The sequence below is a fragment of the Prunus avium genome, chromosome 8 (assembly GCF_965620075.1).
Source record: "Prunus avium chromosome 8, drPruAviu1.hap1.1, whole genome shotgun sequence".
NCBI lineage: Eukaryota > Viridiplantae > Streptophyta > Magnoliopsida > Rosales > Rosaceae > Prunus > Prunus avium.
In genome coordinates, this window is record NC_142291.1 from 10395208 (window position 1) to 10422430 (window position 27223).

Below are 27223 nucleotides of genomic sequence, written 5' to 3' on the forward strand. Positions count from 1 at the left end.
TTCGCTTTCGTTCGTTTGCGGTGCCCGGTTAATTGGAGACGAGCTCGACGGGGTGATGTAGGACAGATGGCGTAAGTTATTGGAGAGGAGCTGGACCGACGCGCGTGCAACGGCAAATCGGGCAAACCGCTGATCTGGGCTCCGAACTCAGAATTGGGCCCACGAACCGTCGATTCGAAGGCAACGGCGTCGCGAGTAAAACTCATTGCGTTGCCATGAGTCGTGGGCTTTTTCGGGCATCCGACGTCGTTTACTAGCCCGAAATCCAGTTTTTGAAGTTTTTGGTAACTGTGTTATTTTCCAATTTTAATTCCTTCGTTAATCCTAGGCTTTCTAGGAGTATTTAATCATAGTGTGCCCCGATTGTCACGCTGCGCCGAGGGGTCGTGATAAAACAAAGACATCCAGATGAATAAGATGACGGAAAGCAAACGCCCACGACAATTGAAACGTCAACAAGGCAAAAAAAAAGAAGGGATGCAACACGAGGACTTCCCAGGAGGTCACCCATCCTAGTACTACTTTCGCCCAAACTCGCTTAACTTCGGAGTTCTGATGGGATCCGGTGCATGTGAGTTGGTATGATCGCATCCGTTAGCTTATAACGCCTAAAGGTATATAAGCCACGTTTGAGCCATGCCATATGACCATGGGTTGGCTATCCAACGCCCCCCGCATGAAATGGCATGGCCTGTCAAGCCTTGTCGTCGCCACCCCGACCACGTGTCGCGCGCAGGCCTGCCGAACTGCCGGTTCCGATCGGCTGTGGGGCCTACCTTACGATAATTGAACCAAAACAAAAAAAACAAAAAAACTGACAACATTAAGAACAACCCCAATAATTTCGGCAGTGGGCGTCGAGTCCTGCTGTTTTTTCGCTTTCGTTCGTTTGCTGTGCCCGGTTAATTGGAGACGAGCTCCACGGGGTGATGTAGGACAGATGGCGTAAGTTATTGGAGAGGAGCTGGACCGACGCGCGTGCAACGGCAAATCGGGCAAACCGCTGATCTGGGCTCCGAACTCAGAATTGGGCCCACGAACCGTCGATTCGAAGGCAACGGCGTCGCGAGTAAAACTCATTGCGTTGCCATGAGTCGTGGGCTTTTTCGGGCATCCGACGTCGTTTACTAGCCCGAAATCCAGTTTTTGAAGTTTTTGGTAACTGTGTTATTTTCCAATTTTAATTCCTTCGTTAATCCTAGGCTTTCTAGGAGTATTTAATCATAGTGTGCCCCGATTGTCACGCTGCGCCGAGGGGTCGTGATAAAACAAAGACATCCAGATGAATAAGATGACGGAAAGCAAACGCCCACGACAATTGAAACGTCAACAAGGCAAAAAAAGAAGGGATGCAACACGAGGACTTCCCAGGAGGTCACCCATCCTAGTACTACTCTCGCCCAAACTCGCTTATCTTCGGAGTTCTGATGGGATCCGGTGCATGTGAGTTGGTATGATCGCATCCGTTAGCTTATAACGCCTAAAAGTATATAAGCCACGTTTGAGCCATGCCATATGACCATGGGTTGGCTATCCAACGCCCCCCGCATGAAATGGCATGGCCTGTCAAGCCTTGTCGTCGCCACCCCGACCACGTGTCGCGCGCAGGCCTGCCGAACTGCCGATTCCGATCGGCTGTGGGGCCTACCTTACGATAATTGAACCAAAACAAAAAAAACAAAAAAACTGACAACATTAAGAACAACCCCAATAATTTCGGCAGTGGGCGTCGAGTCCTGCTATTTTTTCGCTTTCGTTCGTTTGCGGTGCCCGGTTAATTGGAGACGAGCTCCACGGGGTGATGTAGGACAGATGGCGTAAGTTATTGGAGAGGAGCTGGACCGACGCGCGTGCAACGGCAAATCGGGCAAACCGCTGATCTGGGCTCCGAACTCAGAATTGGGCCCACGAACCGTCGATTCGAAGGCAACGGCGTCGCGAGTAAAACTCATTGCGTTGCCATGAGTCGTGGGCTTTTTCGGGCATCCGACGTCGTTTACTAGCCCGAAATCCAGTTTTTGAAGTTTTTGGTAACTGTGTTATTTTCCAATTTTAATTCCTTCGTTAATCCTAGGCTTTCTAGGAGTATTTAATCATAGTGTGCCCCGATTGTCACGCTGCGCCGAGGGGTCGTGATAAAACAAAGACATCCAGATGAATAAGATGACGGAAAGCAAACGCCCACGACAATTGAAACGTCAACAAGGCAAAAAAAGAAGGGATGCAACACGAGGACTTCCCAGGAGGTCACCCATCCTAGTACTACTCTCGCCCAAACTCGCTTATCTTCGGAGTTCTGATGGGATCCGGTGCATGTGAGTTGGTATGATCGCATCCGTTAGCTTATAACGCCTAAAAGTATATAAGCCACGTTTGAGCCATGCCATATGACCATGGGTTGGCTATCCAACGCCCCCCGCATGAAATGGCATGGCCTGTCAAGCCTTGTCGTCGCCACCCCGACCACGTGTCGCGCGCAGGCCTGCCGAACTGCCGATTCCGATCGGCTGTGGGGCCTACCTTACGATAATTGAACCAAAACAAAAAAAACAAAAAAACTGACAACATTAAGAACAACCCCAATAATTTCGGCAGTGGGCGTCGAGTCCTGCTATTTTTTCGCTTTCGTTCGTTTGCGGTGCCCGGTTAATTGGAGACGAGCTCCACGGGGTGATGTAGGACAGATGGCGTAAGTTATTGGAGAGGAGCTGGACCGACGCGCGTGCAACGGCAAATCGGGCAAACCGCTGATCTGGGCTCCGAACTCAGAATTGGGCCCACGAACCGTCGATTCGAAGGCAACGGCGTCGCGAGTAAAACTCATTGCGTTGCCATGAGTCGTGGGCTTTTTCGGGCATCCGACGTCGTTTACTAGCCCGAAATCCAGTTTTTGAAGTTTTTGGTAACTGTGTTATTTTCCAATTTTAATTCCTTCGTTAATCCTAGGCTTTCTAGGAGTATTTAATCATAGTGTGCCCCGATTGTCACGCTGCGCCGAGGGGTCGTGATAAAACAAAGACATCCAGATGAATAAGATGACGGAAAGCAAACGCCCACGACAATTGAAACGTCAACAAGGCAAAAAAAGAAGGGATGCAACACGAGGACTTCCCAGGAGGTCACCCATCCTAGTACTACTCTCGCCCAAACTCGCTTATCTTCGGAGTTCTGATGGGATCCGGTGCATGTGAGTTGGTATGATCGCATCCGTTAGCTTATAACGCCTAAAAGTATATAAGCCACGTTTGAGCCATGCCATATGACCATGGGTTGGCTATCCAACGCCCCCCGCATGAAATGGCATGGCCTGTCAAGCCTTGTCGTCGCCACCCCTACCACGTGTCGCGCGCAGGCCTGCCGAACTGCCGGTTCCGATCGGCTGTGGGGCCTACCTTACGATAATTGAACCAAAACAAAAAAAACAAAAAAACTGACAACGTTAAGAACAACCCCAATAATTTCGGCAGTGGGCGTCGAGTCCTGCTGTTTTTTCGCTTTCGTTCGTTTGCGGTGCCCGGTTAATTGGAGACGAGCTCCACGGGGTGATGTAGGACAGATGGCGTAAGTTATTGGAGAGGAGCTGGACCGACGCGCGTGCAACGGCAAATCGGGCAAACCGCTGATCTGGGCTCCGAACTCAGAATTGGGCCCACGAACCGTCGATTCAAAGGCAACGGCGTCGCGAGAAAAACTCATTACGTTGCCATGAGTCGTGGGCTTTTTCGGGCATCCGACGTCGTTTACTAGCCCGAAATCCAGTTTTTGATGTTTTTGGTAACTGTGTTATTTTCCTATTTTAATTCCTTCGTTAATCCTAGGCTTTCTAGGAGTATTTAATCATAGTGTGCCCCGATTGTCACGCTGCGCCGAGGGGTCGTGATAAAACAAAGACATCCAGATGAATAAGATGACGGAAAGCAAACGCCCACGACAATTGAAACGTCAACAAGGCAAAAAAAGAAGGGATGCAACACGAGGACTTCCCAGGAGGTCACCCATCCTAGTACTACTCTCGCCCAAACTCGCTTAGCTTCGGAGTTCTTATGGGATCCGGTGCATGTGAGTTGGTATGATCGCATCCGTTAGCTTATAACGCCTAAAAGTATATAAGCCACGTTTGAGCCATGCCATATGACCATGGGTTGGCTATCCAACGCCCCCCGCATGAAATGGCATGGCCTGTCAAGCCTTGTCGTCGCCACCCCTACCACGTGTCGCGCGCAGGCCTGCCGAACTGCCGGTTCCGATCGGCTGTGGGGCCTACCTTACGATAATTGAACCAAAACAAAAAAAACAAAAAAACTGACAACGTTAAGAACAACCCCAATAATTTCGGCAGTGGGCGTCGAGTCATGCTGTTTTTTCGCTTTCGTTCGTTTGCGGTGCCCGGTTAATTGGAGACGAGCTCCACGGGGTGATGTAGGACAGATGGCGTAAGTTATTGGAGAGGAGCTGGACCGACGCGCGTGCAACGGCAAATCGGGCAAACCGCTGATCTGGGCTCCGAACTCAGAATTGGGCCCACGAACCGTCGATTCGAAGGCAACGGCGTCGCGAGTAAAACTCATTACGTTGCCATGAGTCTTGGGCTTTTTCGGGCATCCGACGTCGTTTACTAGCCCGAAATCCAGTTTTTGAAGTTTTTGGTAACTGTGTTATTTTCCTATTTTAATTCCTTCGTTAATCCTAGGCTTTCTAGGAGTATTTAATCATAGTGTGCCCCGATTGTCACGCTGCGCCGAGGGGTCGTGATAAAACAAAGACATCCAGATGAATAAGATGACGGAAAGCAAACGCCCACGACAATTGAAACGTCAACAAGGCAAAAAAAGAAGGGATGCAACACAAGGACTTCCCAGGAGGTCACCCATCCTAGTACTACTCTCGCCCAAACTCGCTTAGCTTCGGAGTTCTGATGGGATCCGGTGCATGTGAGTTGGTATGATCGCATCCGTTAGCTTATAACGCCTAAAAGTATATAACCCACGTTTGAGCCACGCCATATGACCATGGGTTGGCTATCCAACGCCCCCCGCATGAAATGGCATGGCCTGTCAAGCCTTGTCGTCGCCACCCCTACCACGTGTCGCGCGCAGGCCTGCCGAACTGCCGGTTCCGATCGGCTGTGGGGCCTACCTTACGATAATTGAACCAAAACAAAAAAAACAAAAAAACTGACAACGTTAAGAACAACCCCAATAATTTCGGCAGTGGGCGTCGAGTCCTGCTGTTTTTTCGCTTTCGTTCGTTTGCGGTGCCCGGTTAATTGGAGACGAGCTCGACGGGGTGATGTAGGACAGATGGCGTAAGTTATTGGAGAGGAGCTGGACCGACGCGCGTGCAACGGCAAATCGGGCAAACCGCTGATCTGGGTTCCGAACTCAGAATTGGGCCCACGAACCGTCGATTCGTAGGCAACGGCGTCGCGAGTAAAACTCATTGCGTGGCCATGAGTCGTGGGCTTTTTCGGGCATCCGACGTCGTTTACTAGCCCGAAATCCAGTTTTTGAAGTTTTTGGTAACTGTGTTATTTTCCTATTTTAATTCCTTCGTTAATCCTAGGCTTCCTAGGAGTATTTAATCATAGTGTGCCCCGATTGTCACGCTGCGCCGAGGGGTCGTGATAAAACAAAGACATCCAGATGAATAAGATGACGGAAAGCAAACGCCCACGACAATTGAAACGTCAACAAGGCAAAAAAAGAAGGGATGCAACACGAGGACTTCCCAGGAGGTCACCCATCCAAGTACTACTCTCGCCCAAACTCGCTTAGCTTCGGAGTTCTGATGGGATCCGGTGCATGTGAGTTGGTGTGATCGCATCCGTTAGCTTATAACGCCTAAAAGTATATAAGCCACGTTTGAGCCATGCCATATGACCATGGGTTGGCTATCCAACGCCCCCCGCATGAAATGGCATGGCCTGTCAAGCCTTGTCGTCGCCACCCCTACCACGTGTCGCGCGCAGGCCTGCCGAACTGCCGGTTCCGATCGGCTGTGGGGCCTACCTTACGATAATTGAACCAAAACAAAAAAAACAAAAAAACTGACAACGTTAAGAACAACCCCAATAATTTCGGCAGTGGGCGTCGAGTCCTGCTGTTTTTTCGCTTTCGTTCGTTTGCGGTGCCCGGTTAATTGGAGACGAGCTCCATGGGGTGATGTAGGACAGATGGCGTAAGTTATTGGAGAGGAGCTGGACCGACGCGCGTGCAACGGCAAATCGGGCAAACCGCTGATCTGGGCTCCGACCTCAGAATTGGGCCCACGAACCGTCGATTCGAAGGCAACGGCGTCGCGAGTAAAACTCATTGCATTGCCATGAGTCGTGGGCTTTTTCGGGCATCCGACGTCGTTTACTAGCCCGAAATCCAGTTTTTGAAGTTTTTGGTAACTGTGTTATTTTCCTATTTTAATTCCTTCGTTAATCCTAGGCTTTCTAGGAGTATTTAATCATAGTGTGCCCCGATTGTCACGCTGCGCCGAGGGGTCGTGATAAAACAAAGACATCCAGATGAATAAGATGACGGAAAGCAAACGCCCACGACAATTGAAACGTCAACAAGGCAAAAAAAGAAGGGATGCAACACGAGGACTTCCCAGGAGGTCACCCATCCTAGTACTACTCTCGCCCAAACTCGCTTAACTTCGGAGTTCTGATGGGATCCGGTGCATGTGAGTTGGTATGATCGCATCCGTTAGCTTATAACGCCTAAAAGTATATAAGCCACGTTTGAGCCATGCCATATGACCATGGGTTGGCTATCCAACGCCCCCCGCATGAAATGGCATGGCCTGTCAGGCCTTGTCGTCGCCACCCCTACCATGTGTCGCGCGCAGCCCTGCCGAACTGCCGGTTCCGATCGGCTGTGGGGCCTACCTTACGATAATTGAACCAAAACAAAAAAAACAAAAAAACTGACAACGTTAAGAACAACCCCAATAATTTCGGCAGTGGGCGTCGAGTCCTGCTGTTTTTTCGCTTTCGTTCGTTTGCGGTGCCCGGTTAATTGGAGACGAGCTCCACGGGGTGATGTAGGACAGATGGCGTAAGTTATTGGAGAGGAGCTGGACCGACGCGCGTGCAACGGCAAATCGGGCAAACCGCTGATCTGGGCTCCGACCTCAGAATTGGGCCCACGAACCGTCGATTCGAAGGCAACGGCGTCGCGAGTAAAACTCATTGCATTGCCATGAGTCGTGGGCTTTTTCGGGCATCCGACGTCGTTTACTAGCCCGAAATCCAGTTTTTGAAGTTTTTGGTAACTGTGTTATTTTCCTATTTTAATTCCTTCGTTAATCCTAGGCTTTCTAGGAGTATTTAATCATAGTGTGCCCCGATTGTCACGCTGCGCCGAGGGGTCGTGATAAAACAAAGACATCCAGATGAATAAGATGACGGAAAGCAAACGCCCACGACAATTGAAACGTCAACAAGGCAAAAAAAGAAGGGATGCAACACGAGGACTTCCCAGGAGGTCACCCATCCAAGTACTACTCTCGCCCAAGCTCGCTTAACTTCGGAGTTCTGATGGGATCCGGTGCATGTGAGTTGGTATGATCGCATCCGTTAGCTTATAACGCCTAAAAGTATATAAGCCACGTTTGAGCCATGCCATATGACCATGGGTTGGCTATCCAACGCCCCCCGCATGAAATGGCATGGCCTGTCAAGCCTTGTCGTCGCCACCCCTACCACGTGTCGCGCGCAGGCCTGCCGAACTGCCGGTTCCGATCAGCTGTGGGGCCTACCTTACGATAATTGAACCAAAACAAAAAAAACAAAAAAACTGACAACGTTAAGAACAACCCCAATAATTTCGGCAGTGGGCGTCGAGTCCTGCTGTTTTTTCGCTTTCGTTCGTTTGCGGTGCCCGGTTAATTGGAGACGAGCTCCACGGGGTGATGTAGGACAGATGGCGTAAGTTATTGGAGAGGAGCTGGACCGACGCGCGTGCAACGGCAAATCGGGCAAACCGCTGATCTGGGCTCCGACCTCAGAATTGGGCCCACGAACCGTCGATTCGAAGGCAACGGCGTCGCGAGTAAAACTCATTGCGTTGCCATGAGTCGTGGGCTTTTTCGGGCATCCGACGTCGTTTACTAGCCCGAAATCCAGTTTTTGAAGTTTTTGGTAACTGTGTTATTTTCCTATTTTAATTCCTTCGTTAATCATAGTGTGCCCCGATTGTCACGCTGCGCCAAGGGGTCGTGATAAAACAAAGAGATCCATATGAATAAGATGACGGAAAGCAAACGCCCACGACAATTGAAACGTCAACAAGGCAAAAAAAGAAGGGATGCAACACGAGGACTTCCCAGGAGGTCACCCATCCTAGTACTACTCTCGCCCAAACTCGCTTAACTTCGGAGTTCTGATGGGATCCGGTGCATGTGAGTTGGTATGATCGCATCCGTTAGCTTATAACGCCTAAAAGTATATAAGCCACGTTTGAGCCATGCCATATGACCATGGGTTGGCTATCCAACGCCCCCCGCATGAAATGGCATGGCCTGTCAGGCCTTGTCGTCGCCACCCCTACCATGTGTCGCGCGCAGCCCTGCCGAACTGCCGGTTCCGATCGGCTGTGGGGCCTACCTTACGATAATTGAACCAAAACAAAAAAAACAAAAAAACTGACAACGTTAAGAACAACCCCAATAATTTCGGCAGTGGGCGTCGAGTCCTGCTGTTTTTTCGCTTTCGTTCGTTTGCGGTGCCCGATTAATTGGAGACGAGCTCCACGGGGTGATGTAGGACAGATGGCGTAAGTTATTGGAGAGGAGCTGGACCGACGCGCGTGCAACGGCAAATCGGGCAAACCGCTGATCTGGGCTCCGACCTCAGAATTGGGCCCACGAACCGTCGATTCGAAGGCAACGGCGTCGCGAGTAAAACTCATTGCATTGCCATGAGTCGTGGGCTTTTTCGGGCATCCGACGTCGTTTACTAGCCCGAAATCCAGTTTTTGAAGTTTTTGGTAACTGTGTTATTTTCCTATTTTAATTCCTTCGTTAATCCTAGGCTTTCTAGGAGTATTTAATCATAGTGTGCCCCGATTGTCACGCTGCGCCGAGGGGTCGTGATAAAACAAAGACATCCAGATGAATAAGATGACGGAAAGCAAACGCCCACGACAATTGAAACGTCAACAAGGCAAAAAAAGAAGGGATGCAACACGAGGACTTCCCAGGAGGTCACCCATCCTAGTACTACTCTCGCCCAAACTCGCTTAACTTCGGAGTTCTGATGGGATCCGGTGCATGTGAGTTGGTATGATCGCATCCGTTAGCTTATAACGCCTAAAAGTATATAAGCCACGTTTGAGCCATGCCATATGACCATGGGTTGGCTATCCAACGCCCCCCGCATGAAATGGCATGGCCTGTCAGGCCTTGTCGTCGCCACCCCTACCATGTGTCGCGCGCAGCCCTGCCGAACTGCCGGTTCCGATCGGCTGTGGGGCCTACCTTACGATAATTGAACCAAAACAAAAAAAACAAAAAAACTGACAACGTTAAGAACAACCCCAATAATTTCGGCAGTGGGCGTCGAGTCCTGCTGTTTTTTCGCTTTCGTTCGTTTGCGGTGCCCGGTTAATTGGAGACGAGCTCCACGGGGTGATGTAGGACAGATGGCGTAAGTTATTGGAGAGGAGCTGGACCGACGCGCGTGCAACGGCAAATCGGGCAAACCGCTGATCTGGGCTCCGACCTCAGAATTGGGCCCACGAACCGTCGATTCGAAGGCAACGGCGTCGCGAGTAAAACTCATTGCATTGCCATGAGTCGTGGGCTTTTTCGGGCATCCGACGTCGTTTACTAGCCCGAAATCCAGTTTTTGAAGTTTTTGGTAACTGTGTTATTTTCCTATTTTAATTCCTTCGTTAATCCTAGGCTTTCTAGGAGTATTTAATCATAGTGTGCCCCGATTGTCACGCTGCGCCGAGGGGTCGTGATAAAACAAAGACATCCAGATGAATAAGATGACGGAAAGCAAACGCCCACGACAATTGAAACGTCAACAAGGCAAAAAAAGAAGGGATGCAACACGAGGACTTCCCAGGAGGTCACCCATCCAAGTACTACTCTCGCCCAAGCTCGCTTAACTTCGGAGTTCTGATGGGATCCGGTGCATGTGAGTTGGTATGATCGCATCCGTTAGCTTATAACGCCTAAAAGTATATAAGCCACGTTTGAGCCATGCCATATGACCATGGGTTGGCTATCCAACGCCCCCCGCATGAAATGGCATGGCCTGTCAAGCCTTGTCGTCGCCACCCCTACCACGTGTCGCGCGCAGGCCTGCCGAACTGCCGGTTCCGATCAGCTGTGGGGCCTACCTTACGATAATTGAACCAAAACAAAAAAAACAAAAAAACTGACAACGTTAAGAACAACCCCAATAATTTCGGCAGTGGGCGTCGAGTCCTGCTGTTTTTTCGCTTTCGTTCGTTTGCGGTGCCCGGTTAATTGGAGACGAGCTCCACGGGGTGATGTAGGACAGATGGCGTAAGTTATTGGAGAGGAGCTGGACCGACGCGCGTGCAACGGCAAATCGGGCAAACCGCTGATCTGGGCTCCGACCTCAGAATTGGGCCCACGAACCGTCGATTCGAAGGCAACGGCGTCGCGAGTAAAACTCATTGCGTTGCCATGAGTCGTGGGCTTTTTCGGGCATCCGACGTCGTTTACTAGCCCGAAATCCAGTTTTTGAAGTTTTTGGTAACTGTGTTATTTTCCTATTTTAATTCCTTCGTTAATCATAGTGTGCCCCGATTGTCACGCTGCGCCAAGGGGTCGTGATAAAACAAAGAGATCCATATGAATAAGATGACGGAAAGCAAACGCCCACGACAATTGAAACGTCAACAAGGCAAAAAAAGAAGGGATGCAACACGAGGACTTCCCAGGAGGTCACCCATCCTAGTACTACTCTCGCCCAAACTCGCTTAACTTCGGAGTTCTGATGGGATCCGGTGCATGTGAGTTGGTATGATCGCATCCGTTAGCTTATAACGCCTAAAAGTATATAAGCCACGTTTGAGCCATGCCATATGACCATGGGTTGGCTATCCAACGCCCCCCGCATGAAATGGCATGGCCTGTCAGGCCTTGTCGTCGCCACCCCTACCATGTGTCGCGCGCAGCCCTGCCGAACTGCCGGTTCCGATCGGCTGTGGGGCCTACCTTACGATAATTGAACCAAAACAAAAAAAACAAAAAAACTGACAACGTTAAGAACAACCCCAATAATTTCGGCAGTGGGCGTCGAGTCCTGCTGTTTTTTCGCTTTCGTTCGTTTGCGGTGCCCGATTAATTGGAGACGAGCTCCACGGGGTGATGTAGGACAGATGGCGTAAGTTATTGGAGAGGAGCTGGACCGACGCGCGTGCAACGGCAAATCGGGCAAACCGCTGATCTGGGCTCCGACCTCAGAATTGGGCCCACGAACCGTCGATTCGAAGGCAACGGCGTCGCGAGTAAAACTCATTGCATTGCCATGAGTCGTGGGCTTTTTCGGGCATCCGACGTCGTTTACTAGCCCGAAATCCAGTTTTTGAAGTTTTTGGTAACTGTGTTATTTTCCTATTTTAATTCCTTCGTTAATCCTAGGCTTTCTAGGAGTATTTAATCATAGTGTGCCCCGATTGTCACGCTGCGCCGAGGGGTCGTGATAAAACAAAGACATCCAGATGAATAAGATGACGGAAAGCAAACGCCCACGACAATTGAAACGTCAACAAGGCAAAAAAAGAAGGGATGCAACACGAGGACTTCCCAGGAGGTCACCCATCCAAGTACTACTCTCGCCCAAACTCGCTTAACTTCGGAGTTCTGATGGGATCCGGTGCATGTGAGTTGGTATGATCGCATCCGTTAGCTTATAACGCCTAAAAGTATATAAGCCACGTTTGAGCCATGCCATATGACCATGGGTTGGCTATCCAACGCCCCCCGCATGAAATGGCATGGCCTGTCAAGCCTTGTCGTCGCCACCCCTACCACGTGTCGCGCGCAGGCCTGCCGAACTGCCGGTTCCGATCAGCTGTGGGGCCTACCTTACGATAATTGAACCAAAACAAAAAAAACAAAAAAACTGACAACGTTAAGAACAACCCCAATAATTTCGGCAGTGGGCGTCGAGTCCTGCTGTTTTTTCGCTTTCGTTCGTTTGCGGTGCCCGGTTAATTGGAGACGAGCTCCACGGGGTGATGTAGGACAGATGGCGTAAGTTATTGGAGAGGAGCTGGACCGACGCGCGTGCAACGGCAAATCGGGCAAACCGCTGATCTGGGCTCCGACCTCAGAATTGGGCCCACGAACCGTCGATTCGAAGGCAACGGCGTCGCGAGTAAAACTCATTGCGTTGCCATGAGTCGTGGGCTTTTTCGGGCATCCGACGTCGTTTACTAGCCCGAAATCCAGTTTTTGAAGTTTTTGGTAACTGTGTTATTTTCCTATTTTAATTCCTTCGTTAATCATAGTGTGCCCCGATTGTCACGCTGCGCCAAGGGGTCGTGATAAAACAAAGAGATCCAGATGAATAAGATGACGGAAAGCAAACGCCCACGACAATTGAAACGTCAACAAGGCAAAAAAAGAAGGGATGCAACACGAGGACTTCCCAGGAGGTCACCCATCCTAGTACTACCCTCGCCCAAACTCGCTTAACTTCGGAGTTCTGATGGGATCCGGTGCATGTGAGTTGGTATGATCGCATCCATTAGCTTATAACGCCTAAAAGTATATAAGCCACGTTTGAGCCATGCCATATGACCATGGGTTGGCTATCCAACGCCCCCCGCATGAAATGGCATGGCCCGTCAGGCCTTGTCGTCGCCACCCCTACCATGTGTCGCGCGAAGGCCTGCGGAACTGCCGGTTCCGATCGGCTGTGGGGCCTACCTTACGATAATTGAACCAAAACAAAAAAAAACAAAAAAACTGACAATGTTAAGAACAACCCCAATAATTTCGGCAGTGGGCGTCGAGTCCTGTTGTTTTTTCGCTTTCGTTCGTTTGCGGTGCCCGGTTAATTGGAGACGAGCTCCACGGGGTGATGTAGGACAGATGGCGTAAGTTATTGGAGAGGAGCTGGACCGACGCGCGTGCAACGGCAAATCGGGCAAACAGCTGATCTGGGCTCCGACCTCAGAATTGGGCCCACGAACCGTCGATTCGAAGGCAACGGCGTCGCGAGTAAAACTCATTGCATTGCCATGAGTCGTGGACTTTTTCGGGCATCCGACGTCGTTTACTAGCCCGAAATCCAGTTTTTGAAGTTTTTGGTAACTGTGTTATTTTCCTATTTTAATTCCTTCGTTAATCCTAGGCTTTCTAGGAGTATTTAATCATAGTGTGCCCCGATTGTCACGCTGCGCCACGGGGTCGTGATAAAACAAAGACATCCAGATGAATAAGATGACGGAAAGCAAACGCCCACGACAATTGAAACGTCAACAAGGCAAAAAAAGAAGGGATGCAACACGAGGACTTCCCAGGAGGTCACCCATCCTAGTACTACTCTCGCCCAAACTCGCTTAACTTCGGAGTTCTGATGGGATCCAGTGCATGTGAGTTGGTATGATCGCATCCGTTAGCTTATAACGCCTAAAAGTATATAAGCCAAGTTTGAGCCATGCCATATGACCATGGGTTGGCTATCCAACGCCCCCCGCATGAAATGGCATGGCCTGTCATGCCTTGTCGTCCCCAACCCCTACCATATGTCGCGCGCAGGCCTGCCGAACTGCCGGTTCCGATCGGCTGTGGGGCCTACCTTACGATAATTGAACCAAAACAAAAAAAAACAAAAAAACTGACAACGTTAAGAACAACCCCAATAATTTCGGCAGTGGGCGTCGAGTCCTGTTGTTTTTTCGCTTTCGTTCGTTTGCGGTGCCCGGTTAATTGGAGACGAGCTCCACGGGGTGATGTAGGACAGATGGCGTAAGTTATTGGAGAGGAGCTGGACCGACGCGCGTGCAACGGCAAATCGGGCAAACCGCTGATCTGGGCTCCGACCTCATAATTGGGCCCACGAACCGTCGATTCGAAGGCAACGGCGTCGCGAGTAAAACTCATTGCGTTGCCATGGGTCGTGGACTTTTTCGGGCATCCGACGTCGTTTACTAGCCCGAAATCCAATTTTTGAAGTTTTTGGTAACTGTGTTATTTTCCTATTTTAATTCCTTCGTTAATCCTAGGCTTTCTAGGAGTATTTAATCATAGTGTGGCCCGATTGTCACGCTGCGCCACGGGGTCGTGATAAAACAAAAACATCCAGATGAATAATATGACGGAAAGCAAACGCCCACGACAATTGAAACGTCAACAAGGCAAAAAAAGAAGGGATGCAACACGAGGACTTCCCAGGAGGTCACCCATCCTAGTACTACTCTCGCCCAAACTCGCTTAACTTCGGAGTTCTGATGGGATCCGGTGCATGTGAGTTGGTATGATCGCATCCGTCTGCTTATAACGCCTAAAAGTATATAAGCCACGTTTGAGCCATGCCATATGACCATGGGTTGGCTATCCAACGCCCCCCGCATGAAATGGCATGGCCTGTCAGGCCTTGTCGTCGCCACCCCTACCATGTGTCGCGCGCAGGCCTGCCGAACTGCCGGTTCCGATCGGCTGTGGGGCCTACCTTACGATAATTGAACCAAAACAAAAAAAAACAAAAAAGCTGACAACGTTAAGAACAACCCCAATAATTTCGGCAGTGGGCGTCGAGTCTGTTGTTTTTTCGCTTTCGTTCGTTTGCGGTGCCCGATTAATTGGAGACGAGCTCCACGGGGTGATGTAAGACAGATGGCGTAAGTTATTGGAGAGGAGCTGGACCGACGCGCGTGCAACGGCAAATCGGGCAAACCGCTGATCTGGGCTCCGACCTCAGAATTGGGCCCACGAACCGTCGATTCGAAGGCAACGGCGTCGCGAGTAAAACTCATTGCATGGCCATGAGTCGTGGACTTTTTCGGGCATCCGACGTCGTTTACTACCCCGAAATCCAGTTTTTGAAGTTTTTGGTAACTGTGTTATTTTCCTATTTTAATTCCTTCGTTAATCCTAGGCTTTCTAGGAGTATTTAATCATAGTGTGCCCCGATTGTCACGCTGCGCCACGGGGTCGTGATAAAAAAAGACATCCAGATGAATAAGATGACGGAAAGCAAACGCCCACGACAATTGAAACGTCAACAAGGCAAAAAAAGAAGGGATGCAACACGAGGACTTCCCAGGAGGTCACCCATCCTAGTACTACTCTCGCCCAAACTCGCTTAACTTCCGAGTTCTGATGGGATCCGGTGCATGTGAGTTGGTATGATCGCATCCGTTAGCTTATAACGCCTAAAAGTATATAAGCCACGTTTGAGCCATGCCATATGACCATGGGTTGGCTATCCAACGCCCCCCGCATGAAATGGCATGGCCTGTCAGGCCTTGTCGTCGCCACCCCTACCATATGTCGCGCGCAGGCCTGCCGAACTGCCGGTTCCGATCGGCTGTGAGGCCTACCTTACGATAATTGAACCAAAACAAAAAAAAACAAAAAAACTGACAACATTAAGAACAACCCCAATAATTTCGGCAGTGGGCGTCGAGTCCTGTTGTTTTTTCGCTTTCGTTCGTTTGCGGTGCCCGGTTAATTGGAGACGAGCTCCACGGGGTGATGTAGGACAGATGGCGTAAGTTATTGGAGAGGAGCTAGACCGACGCGCGTGCAACGGCAAATCGGGCAAACCGCTGATCTGGGCTCCGACCTCAGAATTGGGCCCACGAACCGTCGATTCGAAGGCAACGGCGTCGCGAGTAAAACTTATTGCGTTGCCATGGGTCGTGGACTTTTTCGGGCATCCGACGTCGTTTACTAGCCCGAAATCCAGTTTTTGAAGTTTTTGGTAACTGTGTTATTTTCCTATTTTAATTCCTTCGTTAATCCTAGGCTTTCTAGGAGTATTTAATCATAGTGTGCCCCGATTGTCACGCTGCGCCACGGGGTCGTGATAAAACAAAGACATCCAGATGAATAAGATGACGGAAAGCAAACGCCCACGACAATTGAAACGTCAACAAGGCAAAAAAAGAAGGGATGCAACACGAGGACTTCCCAGGAGGTCACCCATCCTAGTACTACACTCGCCCAAACTCGCTTAACTTCGGAGTTCTGATGGGATCCGGTGCATGTGAGTTGGCATGATCGCATCCGTTAGCTTATAACGCCTAAAAGTATATAAGCCACGTTTGAGCCATGCCATATGACCATGGGTTGGCTATCCAACGCCCCCCGCATGAAATGGCATGGCCTGTCAGGCCTTGTCGTCGCCACCCCTACCATGTGTCGCGCGTAGGCCTGCCGAACTGCCGGTTCCGATCGGCTGTGGGGCCTACCTTACGATAATTGAACCAAAACAAAAAAAAACAAAAAAACTGACAACGTTAAGAACAACCCCAATAATTTCGGCAGTGGGCGTCGAGTCCTATTGTTTTTTCGCTTCCGTTCGTTTGCGGTGCCCGGTTAATTGGAGAAGAGCTCCACGGGGTGATGTAGGACAGATGGCGTAAGTTATTGGAGAGGAGCTGGACCGACGAGCGTGCAACGGCAAATCGGGCAAACCGCTGATCTGGGCTCCGACCTCAGAATTGGGCCCACGAACCGTCGATTCGAAGGCAACGGCGTCGCGAGTAAAACTCATCGCGTTGCCATGAGTTGTGGGCTTTTTCGGGCATCCGACGTCGTTTACTAGCCCGAAATCCAGTTTTTGAAGTTTTTGGTAACTGTGTTATTTTCCTATTTTAATTCCTTCGTCAATCCTTGGCTTTCTAGGAGTATTTAATCATAGTGTGCCCCGATTGTCACGCTGCGCCAAGGGGTCGTGATAAAACAAAGACATCCAGATGAATAAGATGACGGAAAGCAAACCCACGACAATTTAAACGTCAACAAGGCAAAAAAAGAAGGGATGCAACACGAGGACTTCCCAGGAGGTCACCCATCCTAGTACTACTCTCGCCCAAACTCGCTTAGCTTCGGAGTTCTGATGGGATCCGGTGCATGTGAGTTGGTATGATCGCATCCGTTAGCTTATAACGCCTAAAAGTATATAAGCCACGTTTGAGCCATGCCATATGACCATGGGTTGGCTATCCAACGCCCCACGCATGAAATGGCATGGCCTGTCAAGCCTTGTCGTCGCCACCCTTACCATGTGTCGCGCGCAGGCCTGCCGAACTGACGGTTCCGATCGGCTGTGGGGCCTACCTTACGATAATTGAACCAAAACAAAAAAAAACAAAAAAACTGACAACGTTAAGAACAACCCCAATAATTTCGGCAGTGGGCGTCGAGTCCTATTGTTTTTTCGCTTCCGTTCGTTTGCGGTGCCCGGTTAATTGGAGAAGAGCTCCACGGGGTGATGTAGGACAGATGGCGTAAGTTATTGGAGAGGAGCTGGACCGACGCGCGTGCAACGGCAAATCGGGCAAACCGCTGATCTGGGCTCCGACCTCAGAATTGGGCCCACGAACCGTCGATTCGAAGGCAACGGCGTCGCGAGTAAAACTCATCGCGTTGCCATGAGTTGTGGGCTTTTTCGGGCATCCGACGTCGTTTACTAGCCCGAAATCCAGTTTTTGAAGTTTTTGGTAACTGTGTTATTTTCCTATTTTAATTCCTTCGTCAATCCTAGGCTTTCTAGGAGTATTTAATCATAGTGTGCCCCGATTGTCACGCTGCGCCAAGGGGTCGTGATAAAACAAAGACATCCAGATGAATAAGATGACGGAAAGCAAACCCACGACAATTTAAACGTCAACAAGGCAAAAAAAGAAGGGATGCAACACGAGGACTTCCCAGGAGGTCACCCATCCTAGTACTACTCTCGCCCAAACTCGCTTAGCTTCGGAGTTCTGATGGGATCCGGTGCATGTGAGTTGGTATGATCGCATCCGTTAGCTTATAACGCCTAAAAGTATATAAGCCACGTTTGAGCCATGCCATATGACCATGGGTTGGCTATCCAACGCCCCCTGCATGAAATGGCATGGCCTGTCAAGCCTTGTCGTCGCCACCGCTATCATGTGTCGCGCGCAGGCCTGCCGAACTGCCGGTTCCGATCGGCTGTGGGCCTACCTTACGATAATTGAACCAAAATAAAAAAAACAAAAAAACTGACAACGTTAAGAACAACCCCAATAACTTCGGCCGTGGGCGTCGAGTCCTGTTGTTTTTTCGCTTTCGTTCGTTTGCGGTGCCCGGTTAATTGGAGACGAGCTAAACGGGGTGATGTAGGACAGATGGCGTAAGTTATTGGAGAGGAGCTGGACCGACGCGCGTGCAACGGCAAATCGGGCAAACCGCTGATCTGGGCTCCGACCTCAGAATTGGGCCCACGAACCGTCGATTCGAAGGCAACGGCGTCGCGAGTAAAACTCATTGCGTTGCCATGAGTCGTGGGCTTTTTCGGGCATCCGACGTCGTCTACTAGCCCGAAATCCAGTTTTTGAAGTTTTTGGTAACTGTGTTATTTTCCTATTTTAATTCCTTCGTTAATCCTAGGCTTTCTAGGAGTATATAATCATAGTGTGCCCCGATTGTCACGCTGCGCCACGGGGTCGTGAGAAAACATAGACATCCAGATGAATAAGATGACGGAAAGCAAACGCCCACGACAATTGAAACGTCAACAAGGCAAAAAAAGAAGGGATGCAACACGAGGACTTCCCAGGAGGTCACCCATCCTAGTACTACTCTCGCCCAGACTCGCTTAACTTCGGAGTTCTGATGGGATCCGGTGCATGTGAGTTGGTATGATCGTATCCGTTAGCTTATAACGCCTAAAAGTATATAAGCCACGTTTCAGCCATGCCATATGACCATGGGTTGGCTATCCAACGCCCCCCGCATGAAATGGCATGGCCTGTCAGGCCTTGTCGTCGCCACCCCTACCATGTGTCGCGCGCAGGCCTGCCGAACTGCCGGTTCCGATCGGCTGTGGGGCCTACCTTACGATAATTGAACCAAAACAAAAAAAAACAAAAAAACTGACAACGTTAAGAACAACCCCAATAATTTCGGCAGTGGGCGTCGAGTCCTGTTGTTTTTTCGCTTTCGTTCGTTTGCGGTGCCCGGTTAATTGGAGACGAGCTCCACGGGGTGATATAGGACAGATGGCGTAAGTTATTGGAGAGGAGCTGGACCGACGCGCGTGCAACGGCAAATCGGGCAAACCGCTGATCTGGGCTCCGACCTCAGAATTGGGCCCACGAACCGTCGATCCGAAGGCAACGGCGTCGCGAGTAAAACTCATTGCGTTGCCATGAGTCGTGGGCTTTTTCGGGCATCCGACGTCGTCTACTAGCCCGAAATCCAGTTTTTGAAGTTTTTGGTAACTGTGTTATTTTCCTATTTTAATTCCTTCGTTAATCCTAGGCTTTCTAGGAGTATATAATCATAGTGTGCCCCGATTGTCACGCTGCGCCACGGGGTCGTGAGAAAACATAGACATCCAGATGAATAAGATGACGGAAAGCAAACGCCCACGACAATTGAAACGTCAACAAGGCAAAAAAAGAAGGGATGCAACACGAGGACTTCCCAGGAGGTCACCCATCCTAGTACTACTCTCGCCCAGACTCGTTTAACTTCGGAGTTCTGATGGGATCCGGTGCATGTGAGTTGGTATGATCGTATCCGTTAGCTTATAACGCCTAAAAGTATATAAGCCACGTTTCAGCCATGCCATATGACCATGGGTTGGCTATCCAACGCCCCCCGCATGAAATGGCATGGCCTGTCAGGCCTTGTCGTCGCCACCCCTACCATGTGTCGCGCGCAGGCCTGCCGAACTGCCGGTTCCGATCGGCTGTGGGGCCTACCTTACGATAATTGAACCAAAACAAAAAAAAACAAAAAAACTGACAACGTTAAGAACAACCCCAATAATTTCGGCAGTGGGCGTCGAGTCCTGTTGTTTTTTCGCTTTCGTTCGTTTGCGGTGCCCGGTTAATTGGAGACGAGCTCCACGGGGTGATATAGGACAGATGGCGTAAGTTATTGGAGAGGAGCTGGACCGACGCGCGTGCAACGGCAAATCGGGCAAACCGCTGATCTGGGCTCCGACCTCAGAATTGGGCCCACGAACCGTCGATTCGAAGGCAACGGCGTCGCGAGTAAAACTCATTGCGTTGCCATGAGTCGTGGGCTTTTTCGGGCATCCGACGTCGTCTACTAGCCCGAAATCCAGTTTTTGAAGTTTTTGGTAACTGTGTTATTTTCCTATTTTAATTCCTTCGTTAATCCTAGGCTTTCTAGGAGTATTTAATCATAGTGTGCCCCGATTGTCACGCTGCGCCACGGGGTCGTGATAAAACAAAGACATCCAGATGAATAAGATGACGGAAAGCAAACGCTCACGACAATTGAAACGTCAACAAGGCAAAAAAAGAAGGGATGCAACACGAGGACTTCCCAGGAGGTCACCCATCCTAGTACTACTCTCGCCCAAACTCGCTTAACTTCGGAGTTCTGATGGGATCCGGTGCATGTGAGTTGGTATGATCGCATCCGTTAGCTTATAACGCCTAAAAGTATATAAGCCACGTTTGAGCCATGCCATATGACCATGGGTTGGCTATCCAACGCCCCCCGCATGAAATGGCATGGCCTGTCAGGCCTTGTCGTCGCCACCCCTACCATGTGTCGCGCGCAGGCCTGCCGAACTGCCGGTTCCGATCGGCTGTGGGGCCTACCTTACGATAATTGAACCAAAACCAAAAAAAACAAAAAAACTGACAACGTTAAGAACAACCCCAAAAATTTCGGCAGTGGGCGTCGAGTCCTGTTGTTTTTTCGCTTTCGTTCATTTGCGGTGCCCGGTTAATTGGAGACGAGCTCCACGGGGTGATGTAGGACAGAGGGTGTAAGTTATTGGAGAGGAGCTGGACCGACGCGCGTGCAACGGCAAATCGGGCAAACCGCTGGTCTGGGCTCCGACCTCAGAATTGGGCCCACGAACCGTCGATTCGAAGGCAACGGCGTCGCGAGTAAAACTCATTGCGTTGCCATGAGTCGTGGACTTTTTCGGGCATCCGACGTCGTTTACTAGCCCGAAATCCAGTTTTTGAAGTTTTTGGTAACTGTGTTATTTTCCTATTTTAATTCCTTCGTTAATCCTAGGCTTTCTAGGAGTATTTAATCATAGTGTGCCCCGATTGTCACGCTGCGCCACGGGGTCGTGATAAAACAAAGACATCGAGATGAATAAGATGACGGAAAGCAAACGCTCACGACAATTGAAACGTCAACAAGGCAAAAAAAGAAGGGATGCAACACGAGGACTTCCCAGGAGGTCACCCATCCTAGTACTACTCTCGCCCAAACTCGCTTAACTTCGGAGTTCTGATGGGATCCGGTGCATGTGAGTTAGTATGATCGCATCCGTTAGCTTATAACGCCTAAAAGTATATAAGCCACGTTTGAGCCATGCCATATGACCATGGGTTGGCTATCCAACGCCCCCCGCATGAAATGGCATGGCCTGTCAGGCCTTGTCGTCGCCACCCCTACCATGTGTCGCGCGCATTCCTGCCGAACTGCCGGTTCCGATCGGCTGTGGGGCCTACCTTACGATAATTGAACCAAAACCAAAAAAAACAAAAAAACTGACAACGTTAAGAACAACCCCAATAATTTCGGCAGTGGGCGTCGAGTCCTGTTGTTTTTTCGCTTTCGTTCATTTGCGGTGCCCGGTTAATTGGAGACGAGCTCCACGGGGTGATGTAGGACAGATGGCGTAAGTTATTGGAGAGGAGCTGGACCGACGCGCGTGCAACGGCAAATCGGGCAAACCGCTGATCTGGGCTCCGACCTCAGAATTGGGCCCACGAACCGTCGATTCGAAGGCAACGGTGTCGCGAGTAAAACTCATTGCGTTGCCATGAGTCGTGGACTTTTTCGGGCATCCGACGTCGTTTACTAGCCCGAAATCCAGTTTTTGAAGTTTTTGGTAACTGTGTTATTTTCCTATTTTAATTCCTTCGTTAATCCTAGGCTTTCTAGGAGTATTTAATCATAGTGTGCCCCGGTTGTCACGCTGCGCCAAGGGGTCGTGATAAAACAAAGACATCCAGATGAATAAGATGACGGAAAGCAAACGCCCACGACAATTGAAATGTCAACAAGGCAAAAAAAGAAGGGATGCAACACGAGGACTTCCCAGGAGGTCACCCATCCTAGTACTACTCTCGCCCAAACTCGCTTAACTTCGGAGTTCTGATGGGATCCGGTGCATGTGAGTTGGTATGATCGCATCCGTTAGCTTATAACGCCTAAAAGTATATAAGCCACGTTTGAACCATGCCATATGACCATGGGTTGGCTATCCAACGCCCCCCGCATGAAATGGCATGGCCTGTCAAGCCTTGTCGTCGCCACCCCTACCACGTGTCGCGCGCAGGCCTGCCGAACTGCCGGTTCCGATCGGCTGTGGGGCCTACCTTACGATAATTGAACCAAAACAAAAAAAACAAAAAAACTGACAACGTTAAGAACAACCCCAATAATTTCGGCAGTGGGCGTCGAGTCCTGCTGTTTTTTCGCTTTCGTTCGTTTGCGGTGCCCGGTTAATTGGAGACGAGCTCCACGGGGTGATGTAGGACAGATGGCGTAAGTTATTGGAGAGGAGCTGGACCGACGCGCGTGCAACGGCAAATCGGGCAAACCGCTGATCTGGGCTCCGACCTCAGAATTAGGCCCACGAACCGTCGATTCGAAGGCAACGGCGTCGCGAGTAAAACTCATTGCGTTGCCATGAGTCGTGGGCTTTTTCGGGCATCCGACGTCGTTTACTAGCCCGAAATCCAGTTTTTGAAGTTTTTGGTAACTGTATTATTTTCCTATTTTAATTCCTTCGTTAATCCTAGGCTTTCTAGGAGTATTTAATCATAGTGTGCCCCGATTGTCACGCTGCGCCAAGGGGTCGTGATAAAACAAAGACATCCAGATGAATAAGATGACGGAAAGCAAACGCCCACGACAATTGAAATGTCAACAAGGCAAAAAAAGAAGGGATGCAACACGAGGACTTCCCAGGAGGTCACCCATCCTAGTACTACTCTCGCCCAAACTCGCTTAACTTCGGAGTTCTGATGGGATCCGGTGCATGTGAGTTGGTATGATCGCATCCGTTAGCTTATAACGCCTAAAAGTATATAAGCCACGTTTGAGCCATGGCATATGACCATGGGTTGGCTATCCAACGCCCCCCGCATGAAATGGCATGGCCTGTGAAGCCTTGTCGTCGCCACCCCTACCACGTGTCGCGCGCAGGCCTGCCGAACTGCCGGTTCCGATCGGCTGTGGGGCCTACCTTACGATAATTGAACCAAAACAAAAAAAACAAAAAAACTGACAACGTTAAGAACAACCCCAATAATTTCGGCAGTGGGCGTCGAGTCCTGTTGTTTTTTCGCTTTCGTTCGTTTGCGGTGCCCGGTTAATTGGAGACGAGCTCCACGGGGTGATGTAGGACAGATGGCGTAAGTTATTGGAGAGGAGCTGGACCGACGCGCGTGCAACGGCAAATCGGGCAGACCGCTGATCTGGGCTCCGACCTCAGAATCGGGCCCACAAACCGTCGATTCGAAGGCAACGGCGTCGCGAGTAAAACTCATTGCATTGCCATGAGTCGTGGGCTTTTTCGGGCATCCGACGTCGTTTACTAGCCCGAAATCCAGTTTTTGAAGTTTTTGGTAACTGTGTTATTTTCCTATTTTAATTCCTTCGTTAATCCTAGGCTTTCTAGGAGTATTTAATCATAGTGTGCCCCGATTGTCACGCTGCGCCAAGGGGTCGTGATAAAACAAAGACATCCAGATGAATAAGATGACGGAAAGCAAACGCCCACGACAATTGAAACGTCAACAAGGCAAAAAAAGAAGGGATGCAACACGAGGACTTCCCAGGAGGTCACCCATCCTAGTACTACTCTCGCCCAAACTCGCTTAACTTCGGAGTTCTGATGGGATCCGGTGCATGTGAGTTGGTACGATCGCATCCGTTAGCTTATAACGCTTAAAAGTATATAAGCCACGTTTGAGCCATGCCATATGACCATGGGTTGGCTATCCAACGCCCCCCGCATGAAATGGCATGGCCTGTCAAGCCTTGTCGTCGCCACCCCTACCACGTGTCGCGCGCAGGCCTGCCGAACTGCCGGTTCCGATCGGCTGTGGGGCCTACCTTACGATAATTGAACCAAAACAAAAAAAACAAAAAAACTGACAACGTTAAGAACAACCCCAATAATTTCGGCAGTGGGCGTCGAGTCCTGCTGTTTTTTCGCTTTCGTTCGTTTGCGGTGCCCGGTTAATTGGAGACGAGCTCCACGGGGTGATGTAGGACAGATGGCGTAAGTTATTGGAGAGGAGCTGGACCGACGCGCGTGCAACGGCAAATCGGGCAAACCGCTGATCTGGGCTCCGACCTCAGAATTGGGCCCACGAACCGTCGATTCGAAGGCAACGGTGTCGCGAGTAAAACTCATTGCGTTGCCATGAGTCGTGGGCTTTTTCGGGCATCCGACGTCGTTTACTAGCCCGAAATCCAGTTTTTGAAGTTTTTGGTAACTATGTTATTTTCCTATTTTAATTCCTTCGTTAATCCTAGGCTTTCTAGGAGTATTTAATCATAGTGTGCCCCGGTTGTCACGCTGCGCCAAGGGGTCGTGATAAAACAAAGACATCCAGATGAATAAGATGACGGAAAGCAAACGCCCACGACAATTGAAATGTCAACAAGGCAAAAAAAGAAGGGATGCAACACGAGGACTTCCCAGGAGGTCACCCATCCTAGTACTACTCTCGCCCAAACTCGCTTAACTTCGGAGTTCTGATGGGATCCGGTGCATGTGAGTTGGTATGATCGCATCCGTTAGCTTATAACGCCTAAAAGTATATAAGCCACGTTTGAACCATGCCATATGACCATGGGTTGGCTATCCAACGCCCCCCGCATGAAATGGCATGGCCTGTCAAGCCTTGTCGTCGCCACCCCTACCACGTGTCGCGCGCAGGCCTGCCGAACTGCCGGTTCCGATCGGCTGTGGGGCCTACCTTACGATAATTGAACCAAAACAAAAAAAACAAAAAAACTGACAACGTTAAGAACAACCCCAATAATTTCGGCAGTGGGCGTCGAGTCCTGCTGTTTTTTCGCTTTCGTTCGTTTGCGGTGCCCGGTTAATTGGAGACGAGCTCCACGGGGTGATGTAGGACAGATGGCGTAAGTTATTGGAGAGGAGCTGGACCGACGCGCGTGCAACGGCAAATCGGGCAAACCGCTGATCTGGGCTCCGACCTCAGAATTAGGCCCACGAACCGTCGATTCGAAGGCAACGGCGTCGCGAGTAAAACTCATTGCGTTGCCATGAGTCGTGGGCTTTTTCGGGCATCCGACGTCGTTTACTAGCCCGAAATCCAGTTTTTGAAGTTTTTGGTAACTGTATTATTTTCCTATTTTAATTCCTTCGTTAATCCTAGGCTTTCTAGGAGTATTTAATCATAGTGTGCCCCGATTGTCACGCTGCGCCAAGGGGTCGTGATAAAACAAAGACATCCAGATGAATAAGATGACGGAAAGCAAACGCCCACGACAATTGAAATGTCAACAAGGCAAAAAAAGAAGGGATGCAACACGAGGACTTCCCAGGAGGTCACCCATCCTAGTACTACTCTCGCCCAAACTCGCTTAACTTCGGAGTTCTGATGGGATCCGGTGCATGTGAGTTGGTATGATCGCATCCGTTAGCTTATAACGCCTAAAAGTATATAAGCCACGTTTGAGCCATGGCATATGACCATGGGTTGGCTATCCAACGCCCCCCGCATGAAATGGCATGGCCTGTGAAGCCTTGTCGTCGCCACCCCTACCACGTGTCGCGCGCAGGCCTGCCGAACTGCCGGTTCCGATCGGCTGTGGGGCCTACCTTACGATAATTGAACCAAAACAAAAAAAACAAAAAAACTGACAACGTTAAGAACAACCCCAATAATTTCGGCAGTGGGCGTCGAGTCCTGTTGTTTTTTCGCTTTCGTTCGTTTGCGGTGCCCGGTTAATTGGAGACGAGCTCCACGGGGTGATGTAGGACAGATGGCGTAAGTTATTGGAGAGGAGCTGGACCGACGCGCGTGCAACGGCAAATCGGGCAGACCGCTGATCTGGGCTCCGACCTCAGAATCGGGCCCACAAACCGTCGATTCGAAGGCAACGGCGTCGCGAGTAAAACTCATTGCATTGCCATGAGTCGTGGGCTTTTTCGGGCATCCGACGTCGTTTACTAGCCCGAAATCCAGTTTTTGAAGTTTTTGGTAACTGTGTTATTTTCCTATTTTAATTCCTTCGTTAATCCTAGGCTTTCTAGGAGTATTTAATCATAGTGTGCCCCGATTGTCACGCTGCGCCAAGGGGTCGTGATAAAACAAAGACATCCAGATGAATAAGATGACGGAAAGCAAACGCCCACGACAATTGAAACGTCAACAAGGCAAAAAAAGAAGGGATGCAACACGAGGACTTCCCAGGAGGTCACCCATCCTAGTACTACTCTCGCCCAAACTCGCTTAACTTCGGAGTTCTGATGGGATCCGGTGCATGTGAGTTGGTACGATCGCATCCGTTAGCTTATAACGCTTAAAAGTATATAAGCCACGTTTGAGCCATGCCATATGACCATGGGTTGGCTATCCAACGCCCCCCGCATGAAATGGCATGGCCTGTCAAGCCTTGTCGTCGCCACCCCTACCACGTGTCGCGCGCAGGCCTGCCGAACTGCCGGTTCCGATCGGCTGTGGGGCCTACCTTACGATAATTGAACCAAAACAAAAAAAACAAAAAAACTGACAACGTTAAGAACAACCCCAATAATTTCGGCAGTGGGCGTCGAGTCCTGCTGTTTTTTCGCTTTCGTTCGTTTGCGGTGCCCGGTTAATTGGAGACGAGCTCCACGGGGTGATGTAGGACAGATGGCGTAAGTTATTGGAGAGGAGCTGGACCGACGCGCGTGCAACGGCAAATCGGGCAAACCGCTGATCTGGGCTCCGACCTCAGAATTGGGCCCACGAACCGTCGATTCGAAGGCAACGGTGTCGCGAGTAAAACTCATTGCGTTGCCATGAGTCGTGGGCTTTTTCGGGCATCCGACGTCGTTTACTAGCCC

At 50.2% G+C, this 27223-nt stretch overlaps 31 non-coding genes across 31 annotated transcripts; all 31 read right to left on the reverse strand.

Annotated features, from left to right (window-relative positions):
• Positions 1-474: 474 nt before the first annotated feature.
• Positions 475-593, reverse strand: LOC148291889 (5S ribosomal RNA). Its single transcript, XR_015826915.1, has one exon. It is a non-coding gene; the product is annotated as a 5S ribosomal RNA (ribosomal RNA).
• Positions 594-1346: 753 nt separating this feature from the next.
• On the reverse strand, positions 1347-1465 carry LOC148291890 (5S ribosomal RNA). Its single transcript, XR_015826741.1, has one exon. It is a non-coding gene; the product is annotated as a 5S ribosomal RNA (ribosomal RNA).
• Positions 1466-2218: 753 nt separating this feature from the next.
• LOC148291891 (5S ribosomal RNA) lies at positions 2219-2337 on the reverse strand. The gene has a single exon (XR_015826742.1). It is a non-coding gene; the product is annotated as a 5S ribosomal RNA (ribosomal RNA).
• Positions 2338-3090: 753 nt separating this feature from the next.
• LOC148291892 (5S ribosomal RNA) lies at positions 3091-3209 on the reverse strand. Its single transcript, XR_015826743.1, has one exon. It is a non-coding gene; the product is annotated as a 5S ribosomal RNA (ribosomal RNA).
• A 753-nt stretch (positions 3210-3962) lies between these two features.
• On the reverse strand, positions 3963-4081 carry LOC148291893 (5S ribosomal RNA). Its single transcript, XR_015826722.1, has one exon. It is a non-coding gene; the product is annotated as a 5S ribosomal RNA (ribosomal RNA).
• A 753-nt stretch (positions 4082-4834) lies between these two features.
• On the reverse strand, positions 4835-4953 carry LOC148291894 (5S ribosomal RNA). Its single transcript, XR_015826697.1, has one exon. It is a non-coding gene; the product is annotated as a 5S ribosomal RNA (ribosomal RNA).
• Positions 4954-5706: 753 nt separating this feature from the next.
• On the reverse strand, positions 5707-5825 carry LOC148291895 (5S ribosomal RNA). The gene has a single exon (XR_015826827.1). It is a non-coding gene; the product is annotated as a 5S ribosomal RNA (ribosomal RNA).
• A 753-nt stretch (positions 5826-6578) lies between these two features.
• On the reverse strand, positions 6579-6697 carry LOC148291896 (5S ribosomal RNA). Its single transcript, XR_015827441.1, has one exon. It is a non-coding gene; the product is annotated as a 5S ribosomal RNA (ribosomal RNA).
• Positions 6698-7450: 753 nt separating this feature from the next.
• On the reverse strand, positions 7451-7569 carry LOC148291897 (5S ribosomal RNA). The gene has a single exon (XR_015826840.1). It is a non-coding gene; the product is annotated as a 5S ribosomal RNA (ribosomal RNA).
• Positions 7570-8297: 728 nt separating this feature from the next.
• On the reverse strand, positions 8298-8416 carry LOC148291898 (5S ribosomal RNA). Its single transcript, XR_015827442.1, has one exon. It is a non-coding gene; the product is annotated as a 5S ribosomal RNA (ribosomal RNA).
• Positions 8417-9169: 753 nt separating this feature from the next.
• LOC148291899 (5S ribosomal RNA) lies at positions 9170-9288 on the reverse strand. Its single transcript, XR_015827444.1, has one exon. It is a non-coding gene; the product is annotated as a 5S ribosomal RNA (ribosomal RNA).
• A 753-nt stretch (positions 9289-10041) lies between these two features.
• Positions 10042-10160, reverse strand: LOC148291900 (5S ribosomal RNA). The gene has a single exon (XR_015826841.1). It is a non-coding gene; the product is annotated as a 5S ribosomal RNA (ribosomal RNA).
• Positions 10161-10888: 728 nt separating this feature from the next.
• Positions 10889-11007, reverse strand: LOC148291901 (5S ribosomal RNA). The gene has a single exon (XR_015827445.1). It is a non-coding gene; the product is annotated as a 5S ribosomal RNA (ribosomal RNA).
• A 753-nt stretch (positions 11008-11760) lies between these two features.
• LOC148291902 (5S ribosomal RNA) lies at positions 11761-11879 on the reverse strand. The gene has a single exon (XR_015827558.1). It is a non-coding gene; the product is annotated as a 5S ribosomal RNA (ribosomal RNA).
• A 728-nt stretch (positions 11880-12607) lies between these two features.
• On the reverse strand, positions 12608-12726 carry LOC148291903 (5S ribosomal RNA). The gene has a single exon (XR_015827487.1). It is a non-coding gene; the product is annotated as a 5S ribosomal RNA (ribosomal RNA).
• Positions 12727-13480: 754 nt separating this feature from the next.
• On the reverse strand, positions 13481-13599 carry LOC148291904 (5S ribosomal RNA). Its single transcript, XR_015826798.1, has one exon. It is a non-coding gene; the product is annotated as a 5S ribosomal RNA (ribosomal RNA).
• Positions 13600-14354: 755 nt separating this feature from the next.
• On the reverse strand, positions 14355-14473 carry LOC148291905 (5S ribosomal RNA). The gene has a single exon (XR_015827446.1). It is a non-coding gene; the product is annotated as a 5S ribosomal RNA (ribosomal RNA).
• A 752-nt stretch (positions 14474-15225) lies between these two features.
• Positions 15226-15344, reverse strand: LOC148291906 (5S ribosomal RNA). The gene has a single exon (XR_015826941.1). It is a non-coding gene; the product is annotated as a 5S ribosomal RNA (ribosomal RNA).
• A 754-nt stretch (positions 15345-16098) lies between these two features.
• Positions 16099-16217, reverse strand: LOC148291907 (5S ribosomal RNA). The gene has a single exon (XR_015826873.1). It is a non-coding gene; the product is annotated as a 5S ribosomal RNA (ribosomal RNA).
• A 752-nt stretch (positions 16218-16969) lies between these two features.
• LOC148291908 (5S ribosomal RNA) lies at positions 16970-17088 on the reverse strand. The gene has a single exon (XR_015827595.1). It is a non-coding gene; the product is annotated as a 5S ribosomal RNA (ribosomal RNA).
• A 752-nt stretch (positions 17089-17840) lies between these two features.
• On the reverse strand, positions 17841-17959 carry LOC148291909 (5S ribosomal RNA). The gene has a single exon (XR_015827596.1). It is a non-coding gene; the product is annotated as a 5S ribosomal RNA (ribosomal RNA).
• Positions 17960-18711: 752 nt separating this feature from the next.
• On the reverse strand, positions 18712-18830 carry LOC148291910 (5S ribosomal RNA). The gene has a single exon (XR_015826982.1). It is a non-coding gene; the product is annotated as a 5S ribosomal RNA (ribosomal RNA).
• A 754-nt stretch (positions 18831-19584) lies between these two features.
• Positions 19585-19703, reverse strand: LOC148291911 (5S ribosomal RNA). The gene has a single exon (XR_015827032.1). It is a non-coding gene; the product is annotated as a 5S ribosomal RNA (ribosomal RNA).
• A 754-nt stretch (positions 19704-20457) lies between these two features.
• Positions 20458-20576, reverse strand: LOC148291912 (5S ribosomal RNA). Its single transcript, XR_015827447.1, has one exon. It is a non-coding gene; the product is annotated as a 5S ribosomal RNA (ribosomal RNA).
• Positions 20577-21330: 754 nt separating this feature from the next.
• Positions 21331-21449, reverse strand: LOC148291913 (5S ribosomal RNA). The gene has a single exon (XR_015826746.1). It is a non-coding gene; the product is annotated as a 5S ribosomal RNA (ribosomal RNA).
• Positions 21450-22203: 754 nt separating this feature from the next.
• Positions 22204-22322, reverse strand: LOC148291914 (5S ribosomal RNA). The gene has a single exon (XR_015827448.1). It is a non-coding gene; the product is annotated as a 5S ribosomal RNA (ribosomal RNA).
• Positions 22323-23075: 753 nt separating this feature from the next.
• On the reverse strand, positions 23076-23194 carry LOC148291915 (5S ribosomal RNA). Its single transcript, XR_015827449.1, has one exon. It is a non-coding gene; the product is annotated as a 5S ribosomal RNA (ribosomal RNA).
• A 753-nt stretch (positions 23195-23947) lies between these two features.
• Positions 23948-24066, reverse strand: LOC148291916 (5S ribosomal RNA). Its single transcript, XR_015826856.1, has one exon. It is a non-coding gene; the product is annotated as a 5S ribosomal RNA (ribosomal RNA).
• Positions 24067-24819: 753 nt separating this feature from the next.
• On the reverse strand, positions 24820-24938 carry LOC148291917 (5S ribosomal RNA). The gene has a single exon (XR_015827450.1). It is a non-coding gene; the product is annotated as a 5S ribosomal RNA (ribosomal RNA).
• A 753-nt stretch (positions 24939-25691) lies between these two features.
• Positions 25692-25810, reverse strand: LOC148291918 (5S ribosomal RNA). Its single transcript, XR_015827451.1, has one exon. It is a non-coding gene; the product is annotated as a 5S ribosomal RNA (ribosomal RNA).
• A 753-nt stretch (positions 25811-26563) lies between these two features.
• On the reverse strand, positions 26564-26682 carry LOC148291919 (5S ribosomal RNA). Its single transcript, XR_015826857.1, has one exon. It is a non-coding gene; the product is annotated as a 5S ribosomal RNA (ribosomal RNA).
• Positions 26683-27223: the final 541 nt, after the last annotated feature.